Source organism: Zingiber officinale, chromosome 3B, assembly GCF_018446385.1.
Source record: "Zingiber officinale cultivar Zhangliang chromosome 3B, Zo_v1.1, whole genome shotgun sequence".
Classification (NCBI taxonomy): Eukaryota; Viridiplantae; Streptophyta; class Magnoliopsida; order Zingiberales; family Zingiberaceae; genus Zingiber; species Zingiber officinale.
In genome coordinates this window covers 86,101,360-86,113,347 of record NC_055991.1, presented here as the reverse complement: position 1 = coordinate 86,113,347, position 11,988 = coordinate 86,101,360, and positions in this window count along the sequence as shown.

Sequence of the window (11,988 nt, the reverse complement as noted above, 5' to 3'; positions counted from 1 at the left end):
ATCCTTTTCCTCAAATGTGATCAAATTCACTTCCTCTTCTTCTTTTGATGTTGAATTGGTCTCCACATCCGATTGATCCTTCTCTACTTGAGCTTCTTCATCCGTTTCTTCAGATTTTTCCTCCTCTTGTGTAGACAAAGGTTCTTCCCATGGAACCTTCTTTATCTTGCTCCACAAATCATGGACATTCTCATATTCACCTACACGACTCATCATGTCATTAGGTAAAATAACAATTAAAATCGATATTACCTTTAAATTTGTCTTTGACCGTGAGGTTTGCTCCTCCGTCCAATGACATGGTCAGAGTCGCTTTCCCTTCTTGTCCTTCGAAACTTCGAACGGCTCTTGGACCACCATCATGGTGTCCCAATCCGTGTTGAAGAAGATCTCCATCTTCATCATCCAATATGTGAAGTCCCATAAGTCTCCGCCTTTAAACTTTGGCGGTTCTATCAAGCCGGTCATCTTTGCTTCCTCGGCGGTTAGTCTGACAGAGAGCGGCCTTGCTCTGATACCACTTGTAGGGTAATCGGTGGCCGGCTTGAAGGGGGGTTGGATAGACGACACCCCTAAATCGATTGCTTCCTACACTATGTTAGCTTGCGCAACGGAATAATACAAATAAAACAAAGAAGCTAAAGACTAAAGGAAAGAACAAGAAAGCAAACCGCTAACACGTTCATTTACGTGGTTCGGAGATAAAGCTCCTACTCCACAGCGTGTCCTTGAGGTGGACGATTCCTATCCGTCGGTGGATTACTTTCCGGAAGACCTCCGGCTAGCTCACGTAACTCCTTGTGGGTGGAGAAACCTCACCACAACTCTCACCAAGGACTCATTACAAGCTAGGGCACAGGTAGACTACTAATAGAGATTAATCACCTCTATTTCGTCAACTATAACCAAGCTCCCAAGGCTTGGTTATATAGGCCACGGGTTGGAAACCCCGCCTACTAGTCGACTGTCCTCTATGGAAATTCGACCGTTACATCCTGACGGCTCGATACCAGTCGACTGCTAAAACTAGCAGTCGACTGCTCCACACTGGTTGAGCAAACAGATGCATTATGTTCGCTCCCAGTCGACTGCACCAGTCGACTGATGAAACATGCAGTCGACTGGTACCAAGTACATTTTCTCACAGCACTCGGACCTTCACCCTTACGACTCATTTGATGCTTTCTTCGCAGCCTTGACCTTTTGCCTTCAAGCATACTTTCTCTTTTGCTCTCGTCCCTCAGATGCATACAAGCCCACGGCTCGTCTCCAATGCCATCCTTCGCGTATGCCTCGAAGTCGCTTCCCTCGGCCCTTGTCCTCGCTGCCTTATCCACGGTCCCTCGGATGCTCCATCCTTCATCGGATCCGAAGCCATCAACCTGAGTTACATGTGTATCCTGCAGTCCTGCACAACTCAAGTACACATATCAAATACAAGGGTGAATCTATCTTAAATCCTTTGCTCAAACACCAAAATACATGGTCCCACGGACCATTGGGATTGTTCCAAAAATCTCTTTTTTTTTTTGGTGTTTGACAATACGTTTAAGTTAGGGAAAACATAATAACAAATAAACATGCAAAAGCAAATGGACTTACGTTGCCAAGGCTACCACTTGGAAACCCCGCCTACCAGTCGACTGCCAAAACATGCAGTCGACTGCCCTCTGTGGAAATTCGACTGTTACATCCTAACGGCTCGATAGCAGTCGACTGATAAAACTAGCAGTCGACTGCTCCACACTAGTTGAGCGAACAGAAGCATTCTGTTTGCTCCCAGTCGACTGCGCCAGTCGATTGATGAAATATGCAGTCGAATGGTACCGAGTACATTCTCTCACAGCACTTGGACCCTCACCCTTACGACTCATTTGACGCTTCCTTCGCAGCCTTGACCTTTTGCCTTCAAGCCTACTTCCTCTTTGGCTCTCGTCCCTCGGATGCATACAAGCCCGCGGCTCGTCCCCAATGCCATCCTTGGCGTATGCCTCGAAGTCGCTTCCCTTGGCCCTTGTCCTCACTGCCTTGTCCACGGTCCCTCGGATGCTCCATCCTTCACCGGACCCGAAGCCATCAAATTGAGTCATATGTGTATCCTGTCGTCCTGCACAATTCAAGAACACATATCAAATACAAGGGTGAACCTAACTTAAATCCTTTGCCCAAACACCAAAACACATGGTCTCATGGACCATTGGGATTGCTCCAACAATCTCCCATTTTTTGGTGTTTGGCAATACGTTAAAGTTAGGGAAAACATAATAGCAAATAAACATGCTAAAGCAAATGGACTTACGTTGCCAAAGCTACACACTTGGACTTACACCGTTGAAACAATGCAACAAGCATTGGAACCTATCACAAGGCTCCCCCTACACCTATGCTCCCCATTGAGCTAGGATTTTCCAACAGGGCTTTTTAAGAACCTACAAGGCTCCCACTACACCTAAGTTCCCCATTGAGCTAGGATTTTACCATAGGCTTTTTAAGAACCTATCCCAAGGCTCCCCTACGCAAAGATATTTTTAGGTTTTTCCAACTAAACCTTACTTCTCTCCCCTTTGCCTAACATCCAAAATGCTTTCCAACAATATCCCAATTGTTGAAAGCTTATCATCTAAATTGACCCTAAACTTGTGTATTCATCCCCCATGGATCTAATACACATATATGAGCTGACCTGGTCAAAACCAAAGCTGAAAACAGAATCAACCTGGTATCAATCGACTGCCCCAGTCGACTGGCCTCATCGAAACAACATACAGAACCATTCTGTGTTCAATTTTTATAGTTACTAGTCGATTGGTAACTGTACCAGTCGACTGGCACACAGTTTCGACCCTTTTCAGCATTTTGACCCAAATTCAAAAATGCACCAAATATTCCACAGACATCCAAAAATCTCCAAATTTTGTGGAGAGGTCTGTTTTACCCATGTCTACTTGGGAAAATTACATCTAAAAATGTATCTATCACCAATCCCAAGATTGACACAAAATCCAAAACTAGCTAAATGGTTCAATTTAACCTTGACCTAAAATCCTAGTTTTGGCTTTCTCTTGATGTATTTGCCTATACTAACTCATAATACATCCCTAGCATTGGTTTCTATGACATCTATACATCCAAAACCAATTTTAATACTATATAGCCCCAATTATCATATTTCTTGCATGAAACATAAACCAATCGTGCCAAATCCCTAGGTTTGAGACTCAAGTCCGTCTTCAAACCACTTGGCATATTCCATGACCCAACCTTGACTCCCAAGTAAAACTCACTTGAAATCTATTGGCCATGGGTCCCAACTTGACTCTTAGAACTCCCCTAGAGCCCTTAGTCTTAGCCACCTCCCTAGGTGACTCATCCACAATAGCTAGGCCACATTGGTGCACCTCCGGTGACACTTGGCCTACAAACCTAACTTTTTTAACCTTGGACACCTTGTTTTTGGTTAATTTCTTCTTACCTTTAAATGACTTTCCCTTGCCATTTATTGGCTTCTCCTTGCTATAGTCATATGCAACCCTAGCATAAGACTTTCCCTTAGCCTTGGAGACACTAGATCGGTATCCCAAACCTGATCTATCATTGTTGGGTCTTTGGCTACCCAACACCATACCTAAACCCTTAGATCCAACATTGAATCTTTCAAGAGTTTTCTCCTACCTATCAAGCTTTGCCTTCAAACCTTGATTTTCCCTTTCTAGGTTCCTAACCCTAGAATCAACATGTCCACCATGGACATTCCTAGACCTACCCTTTCTAGGCATGTGTTTCCCCTTCTTGGGATTAATGCATTGGGTTTCCTTAGGTCTACCATTTCTAGATTTATCATAAATAGAAACCTTAGGGTTATGATATACAATTACCCTATTCCTATCATGATATTTGAAACCAAAATTTTGCATGGGTAAATAATAAAAATTATTTCTAGCATGCATGGAGGAATTTAAATTTGACTTCAAATTGAAATTAGGGTTTACCTTACCCTTTACCTTTGGAGCTCCCCCTTGACATGAGCCTCTATTCTTCCTCCACTTCTTTTTCCATATCCTAAAATGCCCCAACTTTTTGAGCTCTCTCTTCCTTGGGCATTTGGTGTGGTAGTGCCCTATTTCACCACAAGTGAAGCATCTAATGTGCTTCTTCTCCTTCTTCTTCTTGGCACCATCATTCCTACAACCCAAATCAGTATCTAAAATAATTTGAGTGGGTTTAGGAGTTACCTTCTTACCCATTGGACATCTACTTTTATAGTGCCCCCTTTCATAGCATCCGAAGCACACAATGTGATCTTTTGACTTTGTTTCGGTGGAAGTGCTCACTAGGTTGACTTCTTCCAAGATTTCTTCTTCTTCTTCTTCACTTGTCTTGGATTCTTCTTCAACCTTTGAAGATATAGATGCTATATCTTCCTCATCCACAATTGTGGATGACCTTTCTTCATCCTTTTCCTCAAATGTGACCAAATTCACTTCCTCTTCTTCTTTTGATGTTGAATTGATCTCCACATCCGATTGATCCTTCTCTACTTGAACTTCTTCATCCGTTTCTTCAGATTTTTCCTCCTCTTGTGTAGACAAAGGTTCTTCCCATGGAACATTCTTTATCTTGCTCCACAAATCATGGGCGTTCTCATATTCACCTACACGACTCATCATGTCATTAGGTAAAATAACAATTAAAATCGATATTACCTTTGAATTTGTCTTTGACCGTGAGGTTTGCTCCTCCGTCCAATGACATGGTCAGAGTCACTTTCCCTTCTTGTCCTTCGAAACTTCGAACGGCTCTTGGACCACCATCATGGTGTCCCATCCGTGTTGAAGAAGATCTCCATCTTCATCATCCAATATGTGAAGTCCCATAAGTCTCCACCTTCAAACTTTGGCGGTTCTATCAAGCCGGTCATCTTTGCTTCCTCGGCGGTTAGTCTGACAGAGAGCGGCCTTGCTCTGATACCACTTGTAGGGTGATCGGTGGCCGGCTTGAAGGGGGGGGTTGGATAGACGACACCCCTAAATCGATTGCTTCCTACACTATGTTAGCTTGCGCAGCGGAATATTACAAATAAAATAAAGAAGCTAAAGACTAAAGGAAAGAACAAGAAAGCAAACCGCTAACACGTTTATTTACGTGGTTCGGAGATAAAGCTCCTACTCCACGGCGTGTCCTTGAGGTGGACGATTCCTATCCGTCGGTGGATTACTTCCCGGAAGACCTCCGGTTAGCTCACGTAACTCCTTGTGGGTGGAGAAACCTCACCACAACTCTCACCAAGAACTCTTTACAAGCTAGGGCATAGGTAGACTACTAATAGAGATTAACCACCTCTATTTCGTCAACTATAACCAAGCTCCCAAGGCTTGGTTATATAGGCCAAGGGTTGGAAACCCCGCCTACCAGTCGACTTCCAAAACATGCAGTCGACTGCCCTCTGTGGAAATTCGACCGTTACATCCTAACGGCTCGATACCAGTCGACTGCTAAAACTAGCAGTCGACTGCTCCACACTAGTTGAGCAAACAGATGCATTATGTTCGCTCCCATTCGACTGCACCAGTCGACTGCGCCAGTCGACTGCGCCAGTCGACTGATGAAACATGCAGTCGACTGGTACCAAGTACATTTTCTCACAGCACTCGGACCTTCACCCTTACGACTCATTTGACGCTTTCTTCGCAGCCTTGACCTTTTGCCTTCAAGCCTACTTTCTTTTTGGCTCTCGTCCCTCGGATGCATACAAGCCCACGGCTCGTCCCCAATGTCATCCTTCGCGTATGCCTCGAAGTCGCTTCCCTCGGCCCTTGTCCTCGCTGCCTTGTCCACGGTCCCTCGGATGCTCCATCCTTCATCGGACCCGAAGCCATCAACCTGAGTTACATGTGTATCCTGCAGTCCTGCACAACTCAAGTACACATATCAAATACAAGGGTGAACCTATCTTAAATCCTTTGCCCAAACACCAAAACACATGGTCCCACGGACCATTGGGATTGCTCCAAAAATCTCCTTTTTTTTGGTGTTTGACAATACGTTTAAGTTAGGGAAAACATAATAGCAAATAAACATGCTAAAGCAAATGGACTTACGTTGCCAAGGTTACCACTTGGACTTACACCGCCGAAACAATGTAACAAGCATTGGAACCTATCACAAGGCTCCCCCTACACCTATGCTCCCCATTGAGCTAGGATTTTCCAACAGGGTTTTTTAAGAACTTGCAAGGCTCCCCCTACATCTAAGCTCCCCATTGAGCTAGGATTTTACCACAGGGCTTTTTAAGAACCTATCCCAAGGCTCCCCCTACGCAAGGACATTTTCAGGTTTTCCCAACTAAACTTACTTCTCCCCCCTTTGCCTAACATCCAAAAAGTTTTCCAACAATATCCCAATTGTTGAAAACTTATCATCCAAATTGGCCCTAAACTTGTGTATTCATCCCCCATGGATCTCATACACATATATGAGCTGACCTGATCAAAACCAAAGCTGAAAATAGAATCAACCTGGTATCAGTCGACTACCCCAGTCGACTGCCCTCATCGAAACAACACACAGAACCATTATGTGTTCAATTTTTACTGTTACCAGTCGATTGGTAACTGTACCAGTCGACTGACACACTGTTTCGACCATTTTCAACATTTTTTACCCAAATTCAAAAATGCACCAAATATTCCACAGACATAAAAAAATCTTCAAATTTTGTGGAGAGGTCTGTTTTAACCATGTCTCCTTGGGAAAAATACATCCAAAAATATATCTATCATCAATCCTAAAATTGACACAAAACCCAAAACTAGCTAAATGGTTCAATTGAACTTTAACATAAAATCTTAGTTTTGGCTTCCTCTTAATGTATTTGCCCATACTAACCCAAAATGCATCCCTAGCATTGGTTTATATGACATCTATACATCCAAAACTAATTTTCATGCTATATGCCCCAATTGTCATATTTCTTGCATGAAACATAAATCAATTGTGCCAAATCCCTAGGTTTGAGACTCAAGTCCGTCTCCAAACCACTTGGCACATTCCATGACCCAACCTAGACTCCCAAGTAAAACCCACTTGAAATTTATTGGCCATGAGTCCCAACTTGACTCTTAGAGCTCCCCCTAGAGCCCTTAGTCTTAACCACCTCTCTAGGTGACTCATCCACAATAGCTAGGCCACATTGGTGCACCTCCGGTGACACTTGGCCTACAAACCTAACTTTATTAACCTTGGACATCTTGTCCTTGGTTAATTTCTCCTTACCTTTAAATGACTTTCCCTTGCCATTTATTGACTTCCCCTTGCCATTTATTGGCTTCTCCTTGCTATAGTCATATGCAACCCTAGCATAAGACTTTCCCTTAGCCTTGGAGACACTAGATCGGTATCCCAAACCTGATCTATCATTGTTGGGTCTTTGACTACCTAACATCATACCTAAACCCTTAGATCCAACATTGAATCTTTCTAGGGTTTTCTCCAGCTTATCAATCTTTACCTTCAAAGCTTGATTTTCTCTTTCTAGGTTCCTAACCCTAGAATCAACATGTCCACCATGGACATTCCTAGACCTACCCTTTCTAGGCATGTGTCTCCTCTTCTTGGGATTAATGCCTTAGGTTTCCTTAGGTCTGCCATTTCTAAATTTATCATGAATAGACACTTTAGGGGTTATGATATACAATTACCCTATTCCTATCATGATATTTGAAACCAAAATTTTGCATGGGTAAATAATAAGAATTATTTCTAACATGCATGGAGGAATTTAAATTTGACTTCAAATTTAAATTAGGGTTTACCTTACCCTTTACCTTTGGAGCTCCCCCTTGACATGAGCCTCCATTCTTCCTCCACTTCTTTTCCCACATCCTTAAATGCCCCAACTTTTTGAGCTCTCTCTTCCTTGGGCATTTGGTGTGGTAGTGCCCTATTTCACCACAAGTGAAGCATCTAATGTGCTTCTTCTCCTTTTTCTTCTTGACACCATCATTCCTACAACCTAAATTAGTATCTAAAATAATTTGAGTGAGTTTAGGAGTTACCTCTTACCCATTGGACATCTACTTTTGTAGTGTCCCCTTTTATTGCATCCGAAGCACACAATGTGATCTTTTGACTTTGTTTCGGTGGAGGTGCTCACTAGGTTGACTTCTTCCAAGATTTCTTCTTCTTTTTCTTCACTTGTCTTGGATTCTTCTTCAACCTTTGAGGATGTAGATGCTATATCTTCCTCATCCACACTTGTGGATGACCTTTCTTCATCCTTTTCCTCAAATGTGACCAAATTCACTTCCTCTTCTTCTTTTGATATTGAATTGGTCTCCACATCCGATTGATCCTTCTCTACTTGAGCTTCTTCATCCGTTTCTTCAGGTTTTCCTCCTCTTGTGTAGACAAAGGTTCTTCCCATGGAACCTTCTTTATCTTACTCCATAAATCATGGGCGTTGTCATATTCACCTACATGACTCATCATGTCATTTGGTAAAATATCAATTAAAATCGATATTACCTTTGAATTTGCTTTGATCGTGAGGTTTGCTCCTCCGTCCAATGACGCGGTCAGAGTCTCTTTCCATTCTTGTCATTCGAAACTTCGAACGGCTCTTGGACCACTATCATGGTGTCCCAATCCGTGTTGAAGAAGATCTCCATCTTCATCATCCAATATGTGAAGTTCCATAAGCCTCCGCCTTCAAACTTTGGTGGTTCTATCAAGCCGGTCATCTTTGCTTCCTCGGCGGTTAGTCCGACAGAGAACGACCTTGCTCTGATACCACTTGTAGGGTGATCGGTGGCCGGCTTGAAGGGGGGTTGTATAGACAACACCCCCAAATCGATTGTTTCCTACACTATGTTAGCTTGCGCAGCGGAATAATACAAATAAACCAAACAAGCTAAAGACTAAAGGAAAGAACAAGAAAGCAAACCGCTAACACGTTCATTTACGTGGTTCGGAGATAAAGCTCTTACTCCACGGCGTGTCCTTGAGGTGGACGATCCCTATTCGTCGGTGGATTACTCCCCGGAAGACCTCCGGCTAGCTCACGTAACTCCTTGTGGGTGGAGAAACCTCACCACAACTCTCACCAAGGACTCTTTACAAGCTAGGGCACAGGTAGACTATTAATAGAGATTGACCACCTCTATTTCGTCAACTATAACCAAACTCCCAAGACTTAGTTATATAGGCCACGGGTTGGAAACCCCACCTACTAGTCGACTGCCAAAACATGCAGTCGACTGCCCTCTGTGGAAATTCGACCGTTACATCCTAACGGCTCGATACCAGTCGACTGATAAAACTAGCAATCGACTGTCCCACACTGGTTGAGCGAACAGAAGCATTCTGTTCGCTCTCAGTTGACTGCACCAGTCGATTGCGCCTGTCGACTGATGAAACATGCAGTCGACTGGTACCGAGTACATTCTCTCACAGCACTCGAACCCTCACCCTTGCGACTCATTTGACGCTTCCTTCGCAGTCTTGACCTTTTGCCTTCAAGCCTACTTTTTCTTTGGCTCTCGTCCCTCGGATGCATATAAGCCCACGGCTCGTCCCCAATGTCATCCTTCGCGTATGCCTCGAAGTCGCTTCCCTCGGCCCTTGTCCTCGCTGCCTTGTCTACGGTCCCTCGGATGCTTTATCTTTCACCGGACCTGAAGCCATCAACCTGAGTCACATGTGTATCCTGCAGTCCTGCACAACTCAAGTACACATATCAAATACAAGGATGAACCTAACTTAAATCCTTTGTCCAAACATCAAACTATATGATGCCACGGACTATTGAGTTAAGTTAACTTAACTCAACTCGAGGCCACCATGGACCTGTCCGTCTGAATCTACAACCTACACGGACTGACCTGTCTAAATCTGTTTTCTAATAAATTGATAAAATTTTAATCTAATTCACTTTCATTAATTATTTGACAAACAGACCATCTAACAGATCCAATTGAAATTGACGACTCCACTTACAATTTATTATACAGTGCACTGATTAGCATGTGCTGCATCGTCTCTCCATGTTCTAGGGATTGACGGTTGTCCCCACTCTCCTCTGTCTTAAACTTGTTTGAATGATTAAATGCAAATGTAGCAATTCTTGTTGACTTATTGTTTGAATGGCAGACGCTCGAGAAGAATTGTTTGGCTGAATTGAATAGATAATTATACAAATATGTAGAATTTATGATTGAATTATTTAAGAAGTCAAATGTTTATTATTTCTAGTTTGTACTTCCATTTTAATTTAAAAATGAAGTTTAATGGCAAGAAAAAAGAGCCATTAGAAAAACACTGTAATTTCTCATATATAGAAGATTTCTCATATGAAATCATCTTGAGTTTAAATTTTTTACAATCTCGTAAATAGGATCATAAATAAGTCAAGCAGAGTTACATTTTATGGAGTTCAAATTTATTTAATAGAGTAATTGAGTCCAGTTAAATTGAACTTAAAATAAATCAATCTGTTAAAATGATTATTGATCTTGATTTGGTTTTCTTATGAGCTTGATTCAAGCTCTCAATTTAAATTTATTTAATTATTTAAAAATTTTATATTTTAAATTTATTTGGTTAGTTATTAAATTTGATAATACAAAATTATTTGGTTATTTTAAAACTTTGATTGTTTATTTAGTATGTTGATAAGATTTTTATTGGTGGACATTGTTCATGAATATTAACGAGTTGAACACATATGTTCAAACTTGTTCATTTAATTTAATGAGTTATTCAATCTTATTCATTTAATTGATCTTGTGTGTATTGAAAGAATATAAATAAGTTTGTACCAAGTTGTAAATAAGTTTGTACCAAGTCGAACACTAAATTTATTCACGAACGTTCAATTTATTTACAACCCTACTCATAAACCCTAATAATGTATTTAAGAGGATGAGAAAAATTATACAAGAGTTAAGATCTTCTCCATTGTTTACTAAAATTACTTAAATGATATATTGTCAATCGATCTACAAAGTGCAAGATGAAACTTGCTAGTTTTTTTTCATCCTTTTATTATCTTCATTATTTGCCCTTCCAAGTAAAGTCGGCCTAAATCTCACTAAACTCTTTACTTTCTAAAGATAACAATCAATACTTTAGATAAATGTTAAAATGTAGTAAAATTAGAGGTATTTTGTTTCGCTTTTGTAAATTTTGAGGAGTAAAACATAATTTTAAAAGAAACATAGGTAAGAAAAATAATAATAATTCCAGTTAGTCTTCTTGGTTATTCTAGGATTATTGGTCCGATCTCACGGAAATTTTCTATCGACCATCAAAGTAAATCGAAAAATGCACGTGGTGACCAGTCCAGAAATATAGTAATTTTAGATCGTACTCCCCATTTAAAGAAAATTTCTATAAATATATTATACCTAGTGTTCGAATCATGAATACTTGAGTAATATCTAGATGCCCTGATGTGGCACCACAATCCCGGGGATAAGAAACATAGGTAAGAGAATAAATGCATAATGGAATTTCTCATTAAATTATTCAACTTTAATCAATAGATTTTAAAAAAATATCTACTAAGAGCATCTCAAGGTTTGTGAGAGATTTTTAAAATAAAAAAAGCTGAATAAAAAAGTTTAACACCATTATAGATATGAGGTTTGAGGTTTATAGTTCAAGAGCAGTAGTGAAAACTTAAATCCGCTTTTTTGTATTAAATTGATATATATGCATGAAGTCATGTAACTATATGCTATGAATTATATCATAAAAAAAAAATTCATTTAGAGTTTTAATCATTGAAATATTTTAATAAAGTTTTATAATATTGACATGGTATATTGAAATCATAAAAAAAAAAATTATTTAAAACTTTGGAGATGTCATAAGCTCTCATCAATACGGTATAGAAAGATCCGGCGTTGAATTATCAATGTGGGGTCTAAAAAAAGATGGGAGTCAATGCTGGTTACCCAGAAAGATCAAAATATATTGAATTGTCAATAT